Raw genomic sequence first — 9,720 nt, 5'->3', positions numbered from 1 at the left:
AGCCAGGAGGGCTGGAGCTGGGATTCAAACCCAGTCATGTGATTAACCATGCCTCTACAGGGATCTCTGAAGATGAGCAGTGGAGACAACAATGGAACCAGAAAGGGAAAGTTTTGGTTCACTTTCTCCAAATATATACCAAGTTTTTAGCCTCAGCATCATGAGGATAAAGAGAAGATATGAATACTAAGTAACCAATCCAGACCTTATGCAAAGAGGTGACCCAGTAGGAAATTACAAGGAAAGATGAAAATCTGTGGAACCATAGAAGTAGAAATAAAGATTAGATTTTTCTCCTATGCCATAGTGCATTTTATTTCTGTTTGTTTATATTTCATGTTACTTAAAAATTTTAAAAACATTTAGTCTTATCTTCATAGGAATAAATGAAGTAGACATATAGCTTTGAATTGTAACAAAGAATGAACGCTGTACCAAGTAACCTCCATAACCAAGATTAAAGTCATTTCAAATGAACCCCATTTAAAACCAATGTGAAAGCTTTACCCACAATGTATTGTGTGGCCTATTTTTAATGCATCTCCCTATATACAATAGCTTTATTTAATGTGGGAGAGGAGGCAAGAATAAAAATATCAGAATAGATGGGAGACTTATGGCACATTATTTCCCAATAGTCCCTTCCTTTAATGGCCGAATTCACTACCTTTCCCTTAGTAAGGCAAAATGGCAGGTAATTTAAATTCAAACAACCATGCAAGACATAGCCAGCTTAGCAGGCAGAGGGTTACAAAAAGGAACTCATAGGGATCAGGGAAGATATTAACCACCATAAAAAAACAACAGAAAATAAATAATAGAATCTTGCTTACCACACAGGCCTTTAACTGGAGGGAATAAATACCTCCTTGATATTTTTCTCAAATGGAACATTAAACAGAAAGGCCTTGGAAAAGAAAAAAAAAAAACCACTTACTTAGGTGAATAAACACAAATAAAATAGTTAAATGATATATATGATAGAAATGCCAAAGAATATAATTGGTCCACGTAAGCTGAAAATTCTGCAGAAACTCTAAGTTTCAGTGGAAAGGAGTTCAGGTTTTTTACAGGAGGCCTAGACTAGTTCCATCCCCTAGAACTTTCTGCAATGATGAAAATGTTCTTATGTCTGATGCAGTAGCCCCTAGCCACATGTGGCTAGTTGAACACTTCAACTGTGGCTAGTGTGACTGAGGAACTAAAGTTTTAATTTTATTTAAATTTAATTAACTTAAATACATATGTGGCTAATGGCCATTGTATTGGTCAGTATAGCCTCTGAATGATTTCCAAGACTTGACAAACAGTCAAAACTGACCTTCTCTTCAAGACTCAGGAGTTTGTCATTTCACAAACTAACTTTTGAACATTAGCCAGACTGATGTCTGTGTGGTTTAAAGAATTTTATTTGTTGCAGACACCTGCCATTCCCAGGGGGAACCTTATGACTATGTCTGATGAAAGTTTGCCCCACAATAATGAAATGGATTGTGGCACTCCTCCCCTTGACCCATGAGGTTCCCTGGGCATGGCCTTACACACAGCTGATGCAGACCTTTTATCAGATTCTTGGATTCTGAACCAGGAAAATAACAAGGTCTCCTGGTGAGTTTCTTGAAAAGAAAAGAAAATCAGTCTGACAGCCTGGCCTCTCTTCAGCAGGAGCTTGTCACTCTTACTAACAGATTTATTCCATGTGGTCAGCTCCTCCACGTGCAATAATGCTATAGCACTCTAATCTGCTATAATCCTCGAGCTTTCTACCTTGCCCAGATAAATTTAGTCCTCAGTGGAAACCACCCCTGGAGTCTATGCAGTGAAATTCAACTAACCAAAGCACTAAGCTTTTTTTAGGAACAAGGTCATAAATTTAGCTAGAGATAGAATGCAGATTTCATTTAATCAACTGGTAATAACTGCCTAGAGCAGTTATAAATTACTAAATTAACAATGTTCTCAGTGCCTTGCAGTGAATTTTTGCTTGGTGGAAAATCATGCTGTAATCATTTAGTCATATCTTCCATGGGCTCACAAATGGGGACTTGTGGCTTCTATAATATCTGCCATCCCTATATGAGGCAATGTGGGGCTACATAGCTGAGGAAAACATAATCCAAACACATTTTCCACAAATATCCTACATGAGAGCATTACAGGTACAGTAAGAGCACAGACATAATAGAGATCAATGGAAATACTGTGATGGCACCATGGAAGAGGCAATATTTGAGGTAAGTCTTGAAAGAGGAGTGGATTGTGGGAGTACGTAAGGAGGGTAAAGCATTACCAGCAATGATACACAGAGGAATGCATGGCACATCCGACGAAGGGCAAATGCTGGGTGATGAGGCAGACAGAGGTGCACTGAAAGATACTACTAAAAAGACGACATGGAGCCGAATCCGGAAAGGCACTGAATGCCATGCTATGGAATTCATTCTGTAGTGTAGCAAGGTTTTTGAGCAAAGTTGTAAAATGGTCAGATCTATATTTTAGAAAGACAAGTTTGACTGCATGAGCAGGAGGGAGAGGTGACACAAGATGTCAAATGTAGCAAGTTATTAATTCGGTTGCATTATAAGCTTTACAAATTCCAAAATTGAGTCAAAGGGTGTATTATGATCACTGTTGTTGGCTGCCATCACAACCACCATTTTCTCGTCTTTGTTAGTTTATAACATCTTACTTTTGCTCAGGCAGCCGAATGGACAAAGCAGTGGGGACTTTCACCAAACTTCAGGAGTTGAATCATAACATTCGCTGCCCTTTGCTGGTGATTTTTTCAATAGACAAAGACAAAGCATTTGGTGAAATTCAATATAAATGTATGATAATTTTTGGAGATGATGGATATGTTTATTACCTTGACTATAGTTTCACATGTGTATGCATACATTCAGACTCATCAAATTGTGTATGGGTCTACCTTGGAGGTATTTTAGGCTGAGTTTCAAACCACTGCAATAAAGCAAATATCACAGTAAGGGGAGTCAAATGGATTTTTTGGTTTCCCAGTGTATATAAAAGTTATGTTTACACTATACTGTAGTCTATTAAGTGTGCAAGAACATTATTTCTAAAAAACCATGTACACACCTTAATTAAAGGATACTTACTGTTAAAAAAAATGTTAACCATCGTCTGAGCTTTCAGTGAGTTGTAACTACTGATCACAGATCACCAGACAAATGTAATAATAAGGGAAAAGTTTGATATATTATAAGAATTCCCAAAATGGGGCACAGAAACACAAAATGAGCAAATGCTGCTGGAAAAATGGCACCAATAGACTTGCTTGATACACAGTTACAACAAACTTTCAATTTGTAAAAAAAAAAAAAAAAATGCAATGACTGTGAAGCAAAATGAAGCAAAGTTCAATGACACAAGGTCTACCGGTATATTAAAATATGCAGTTTTTTGTATATCAACTATACCTCTATAAAGCTGTTTTTTAAAAACTCCCGTCAATGCAGGAATAGAAAGGAGTTCCCTCCACCTGATAAAAAGGTGCTAAAAAATACCACAAAGCTACTGTTTTCCCTACTGATGAAACACTGAACAATTTCACTGTAAGACTGGGAGCAAGGCGAGGATATCCTCTCTCACTACCTTTCCTAAACATTGTCCATAAAGTCCTAACCAGGCATTAAAGTAAGAAAAGATAGGTAAAGGCATAAAGTTTGGAAGGAAGAAGTAAAATTATCTTTATTTTCAGTCAACAAGGTTATATACATAAAATGTAAAGGAGCTATCGACTATTAAACTAATAATTGTAGCAAAATCACAGGATATAAGATAAATAATACAAAAGTCAATTGCCTTTCTATATTTTTATTTTTAATTTATTTTATTTTTAATTTTAATTCTAATATTGTCAACACACACTTATATTCATGTATTTCTCTATTTTGTCAATAAACATTTGGAAAACAGTCTTAAAACTACTACTTTAGGTATGTACTAAAAAGCATTGAGAGAGAGATTCAAACAGCTGTTTGTACACTTGTGTTCATAACAATATTATTCACAATAACCAAAAAGTAGAATCAACCCAAGAATCCATAAATGGATGAATAAACAAAGTATAGCATATACATATAAAAGAGTATCTTTCAGCCTTTAAAAAGGAAAGAAATTCTGACACATGCTGCAACATGGATAAACCCTGGAAACATTTTGCAAAGTGAAATAAGCCAGTCACAGAGGGACAAAGACTGTATGATTCCACTTACAAGGGGCACCTGGAGCAGTCACATTCATAGAGACAGAAAGTAGAATAGTGATTGCTGGGGGCTAAAGGAAGAGAAGAAGAGGGGACTCAGTGTTTAATGGATATAGAATCTCAGTTTGGGAAAATGAAAAGAGTTTTGGAGATGGATGGAAATGATTGTTTATACATGTACATAAAATACTTAGGAATAAATTTAACAAAAGATATGCAAATCCTTGCACCAAAAACTCACAAAGCATTACTGAGAGAAAATGCATATGACTTAAAGAGAAAAAAAAAACAAAACTATGTTGGAGACTTACTCCACCTGATTTCAAGACATATTATAAAGGTATAGTAACCGGGTACCTGGGTGACTCGGTGAAGCAAGTGCCTTTGGCTCATGTTACAATCCCAGGGTCCTGGGATCAAGCCCCGCATCGGGCTCCCTGCTCAGTGGGGAGCCTCTTTCTCCCTCTGCCTCTGCTGCTCCCCCTGCTTGTGCTCTCTCTCTCTATCAAATAAATAAATAAAATCTTTTTTAAAAAATAGAGGTATAGTAATCAAGACAGTGTGGTACTGGTGAAGGATAAATAGATAAATGGAATAGATTAGAGGGACCAGAAGTAGATCACACATTTATAGTCAATTGATTTTGCACAAAAGTCTTTTTAATAAATGATGCTGGTACAACCAGATAACATATGGAAAAATATAATATGCAAAGAATTATAAGCCTACGTGCAAAAAGTTGAAACTATAAAGCTTTAAGCAGACCACATATGGTCTGGAGTGAGTCCCAAGAATTTGTGTTTCAAACAAGTTTCCCAGGTGAGTTGTATGTTGCTGATCCAGGCACCACATTTTCTCATTATTTTTTAACAGCATGTTATGAAGGGAAAAAAACACAAATGCTAACATTTTTTTTCCACTCAAATCTTCCCCTTGAATAATTAGAGAGAAAATAGTAACTTCTTGGGAATATTGAAATTGAAACTATTAATAATTTAGGATTAAGTAGACATGATAGAAGCCGTGAAGAAATATCTTTTTCAACCATGTCGAATGTAAGACTAGGAAACCATGGTTTTGTGAAAAGCCTAAACGGGATATTGTACCCCAAGAGAAATTTACTGCATAAACATGACTCAACCCAAAGAAAAATAACCAGGCATATAATATGCACCCTTGCTTATGTGCCCAACATGAAGATAAGATATTCCAATATAATTCAGCCTGGTGGCCCATTCTTGCTAGATCGTGCTTCATGATGAAATATCACTGCCACTTCCCTGGATTAATAAAAGCCTTTTGTATGGAGGCTTTCTCCTATTATTCTTCTGTGATTTGTTTGCCATTACAATCACTTCCTGTGTCATGCTTCTTTTTGCTCTCTTCTTTTAAATTTTAGCCGAGCCGTATGCCGTTAGAGCTTCTTAGAGCAGTAAACAAGCTTCAAACAAATAGGAATTTTGGAGCTTTATAAAGGGAGACTCACAGGGATCTCACAGAGAGCGTAAAGATGAAGAGCATGGGCTATAGAGCCAGGCAGCACTGAGGTCAAATCCTGCTCTACCATTTACCTTGGTAAATGAAGACCACTCAAGGTCTCAGATTTCTTAGGCCTAAGATGAATGTTCGTGAAGATTAAATGGAACATTGTGTAGGAAGTACTCAGCCCATTGTCTGACCCTCTGTGAGTAACTACCATAAAGAGAATAATATCTTATGCCATATAAATGTGTCTTTCTTCATTGTATTTTCATAGGAAGCACCTCCTGAGCTCGTATACAGCATTTATCGGGGGAAGGAGGTGGACAGGGAGTATGGAGTAGAAAAGAAAGGAAAGACAATTAGATTTATTTTAGAAACATAAAGAAAAACAGTTAATATTTGGATTCTGGCAGTTAAAATAGAATGTTTTTGAGCACTCACAGAGAGAAAGAAGAGAAATGTGAGGGGTTGAGCATTTTATCAAACAGACTAAAGATCTCCCTAAAGAGGCCACATAGTAGATTGTTCACCAAACTGGCTGCTGTCATTCCCATTTTTATTTCTATGCCCTTAGCAACGTGACTTGGCAGCTCCTCCCATTGGGTGAATGTTCCAGCAGACTGAACAGCAAGTGCGAAGACCCTTAGGCAAGAAGCCATCTGATAGGGTTCAGAAACACAGAGGATGCCAGTGTGGCTGGAGCGCTAGGAGAAGGAAGTGGACAGTGATGGAAAACAGCACCAGGTCACATGCAGCTTTTGAGACTAGGAAATCCCTGACAACAGAGGGACTGAAACTTAAACCACTGTGGCCTGTTTATACAAGAGAACCTGTATAAAAAATATTAAAATATGTTTCATTCCAGTTGGTAAATAACACAGTACTGATCCCCCTGAGTGTCTCCATAGCTCTGGCAAGCCAGGCCACCTCCAGGACCATCCACCCTTCATGATCCTGTAATTTAAGACTCAGTGTAAAAAGAAGCTTCCAATACTGATCTAGCTCATGACTGTGGATGTGCAACATTGTCCCTTGGCCAAAGGGAGACCATTTCTTACCTTCAACTTTATGAAGTTGAAAATAAGCATGAATCCATCCCATCAGTCAATACGTGTTACCCATGGGCCAGGAGTACTGTAGGTGTCAGAGACGAGCAAGAGTATGCAAACCGGTTTCTATCCTCACAGAGGTTAGAGTCCAGCTTTTGGGCAAATTGTTGCCTGTGCGTAGTAATTTTTAGGCATTGGTTCTCAACCTAAACTCCACAACAGAATCATCTGAGAATTTTAAAAAGTACCAATGCCTAGGCCCCATCCCCAGTGGGGATGATTTCATTGCTCTGAGGTGTGGCCAGGGCATGGCAATATCTAAAAGCTCCCCAACTGATTCAATGTGCTGCCAGGGCTGAGAACTTCTCTCTTAGAGAGAAGCTAATATGGAAAACAGAGAGTGGGATTTCTACACTTAAGTAAAATGAAGGTTGCAAACCTAGAGAAACAAGTTTTCTCTGCATGTCAACTAATAAAGATAAATCAAGATGGAAACTTGATTTCTTGAAAGGTACTTTTCAGAGAGTTCTGGAAGCTGTCTTTATAGAATGGCATTCTGACAAAATGTTGGCTGGCAGTCTGACCCAAGGTTAGGTAAGTCAACTAAGTACATTCTGATAATACAGAGCAAAACTCTGGGCTTTATTCTTTTTAAAGATTTTATTATTTATTTGGCAGAGAGAGAGAGAGAGAGCACAAACAGGGGTGTGGCAGAGGGGATGGGAGAAGCAGGCTCCCTGCTGAGCAGAGAGCCCAATGTGGAGCTTGATCCCAGGGTGAGCTGAGGGCAGACAATTAACAAACTGAGCCACCTAGGTGCCCCAGCTCTTGCCTTTTTTAAATAAGATTGCTCAGAAAATAACTTCTAAATGTGAAAACTCCTACTACCCTTCCCTTCCCCCCACCATGACCTGTCCACTCTCAATCTACACATTCACACAAAGCTAGCCATCAGCCTGAAGAATGGGTCTATACCCAGAATTCCAGGCCACAGATGAGGATTCCAGCCCCAAAAAGATAAGAACCATGACTTGGTGGATTGAGATTGCTTTTCAGAATGATTTCTGACCTCTCTAATTGCTTTTTTTTTTTTTTTTTTTAAAGATTTATTTATTTATTTGACAGAGAGAAATAACAAGTAGATGGAGAGGCAAGGAGAGAGACAGAGAGGGAAGCAGGCTCCCTGCTGAGCAGAGAGCCCGATGCGGGCCTTCATCCCAGGACCCTGAGATCATAACCTGAGCCGAAGGCAGCGGCTTAACCCACTGAGCCACCCAGGCGCCCTCTCTAATTGCTTTCTAGTTACTTCCCTAAGCTGTCCTTCGAGTGACAAATGTTTGAATGAGACAGAATCGAAAACACCTCAAAAAGGTTTGACCCAATGGAAAGTCCAGGGGGGCTGAGGAAACATGTGCCAAAGGTTGGGCTGGAGCATAAGTATTTTCTAGAGTTACTGGGTCACAGCGAAGCAGCTAAGTACATTCTGGGGCAATGAGTGTTCTCAGCACTAGCCCTTGATTATTCAGTCCTAATGGAGGGAAATGATGATGTGGGTTTTCTGAGAGAGCAGCTGATTTTAATGAGCAGTATGGTTTTGACTCTGGAAATCACCACTAGGTAAATAAAAAGGTATGCAGCATGTCTGAGCATATTTCAGCTGGACGGCATGGACTGTGGCCAAGAATGCCAAAAGGTCAGTGGCTTAGAATTCCAAAACTTACCAGAGAAACCCCACAAAATAGAAACATCTTATTAGAAATAACAGAGCCTGGGGACACCTGGGTAGCTCAGTGGGTTGAGCATCTGCCTTTGGCTCAGGTCATGATCTCAGGGTCCTGGGATCAAGGCCCACATCGGGCTCTCTGCTCAGTGGGGAGTCTGCTTGGGGATTCTCCCTCTCCCCAACTGCCCCCCCAACTCGTGCTCTCTTTCTCTTACGATCTCTCTCTCAAATAAAATATTTTTTAAAAATAAAAGAAAGAACAGAGCCCTGAATTATGATCTAGAAGACAAGAACTCTTGTCTCTGGTCTATCATGACCAGGTGTGTGACCCTGGGTAAGTAACATCTCTGTACCTCAGTTTCCTCATTTTTAAAATAAGGGGACCAGATTTAAATGATCTCAAGTAGGATGGATGGATAAAATGGAATTTAGTATCTGTGTGTAAGGGAGACAGAATATTGAGATCTTAAGCCTGAAGATTGCTGGTAGCAAGTAGCCAAATTTGCATTTGGAGCCCAAGACACTCATAGAGGATGAAAGTGAGAAGACATCAAGACCCCAAAACCTTGTCTCAGAAATTAAAACTAGCTGGAGTGGACTAGGGGGTTGCCCTGAGCAAGGCTCAGAGTCAGGGAATGACCACTAGGCCCCTCAGATAAACTCAGCACCAAGGAGAAAATATAGAACCACCAGCCTAGCCTCTGCATAGACTTAGGAATTCAAAAGGAGGTTGTGAATAAGTGCATAAGAGGACCGACCCCAGCCCAAGAATCAGGTAGCAGACAGTCCTGGAGTCCTGGAGAAGTGGCTGTGTTGGGGAGGATGAGGAGTGACAAGAATGGGCATCCAGACCAGGTTTGCCAGGAGCCTCCTCCTGGTGGAACTTACTCCTGAGGGCTGGGGATCTTCTCTCTGGCCCCTGAAAGAGGAGCAGTGGCCCAAGCAAAACTCTACTAGCAGTTCCTTGGGAGCCACCAGTCTCCTGTGGGGTAGCAGAGTCCCCTGGCCTTGAGGTGACATCTCTACTGAGACTCCAGAAGCAGAAATGGAAGTGACCATGATGGCCCAGGCATATCCTAGGAAGGGTCTTCCAGGGAAGCATATGGCATTTCCTGTTCATTGGGCCTGTGAGAGCTCACATGTTCAACTGTGGGAATCCACCTGAGTGCTGCCTTATCTGCATCCCAATCTATAAATTGGGCCGTACCAGTTACAGATCTATAAGATCCCTCATGGCT

General features: G+C 39.9%; 1 long non-coding RNA gene across 1 annotated transcript in view; it reads right to left on the bottom strand.

Annotated features, from left to right (window-relative positions):
• Positions 1-833: 833 nt before the first annotated feature.
• The window catches only part of LOC116584640, an 82,901-nt gene continuing 74,014 nt past the window's right edge, over positions 834-9,720 (bottom strand). Inside the window, exons 3-4 of the long non-coding RNA XR_004283269.1 lie at positions 2,867-2,961; positions 834-907 (exon numbers count right to left, since the gene is read on the bottom strand). This is a non-coding gene — a long non-coding RNA (uncharacterized LOC116584640). The remainder of the gene's footprint in view (positions 908-2,866; positions 2,962-9,720) is intronic.

The sequence above is a fragment of the Mustela erminea genome, chromosome 1, assembly GCF_009829155.1.
Source record: "Mustela erminea isolate mMusErm1 chromosome 1, mMusErm1.Pri, whole genome shotgun sequence".
NCBI lineage: Eukaryota > Metazoa > Chordata > Mammalia > Carnivora > Mustelidae > Mustela > Mustela erminea.
This window is presented reverse-complemented; position numbering and strand designations above follow the sequence as displayed.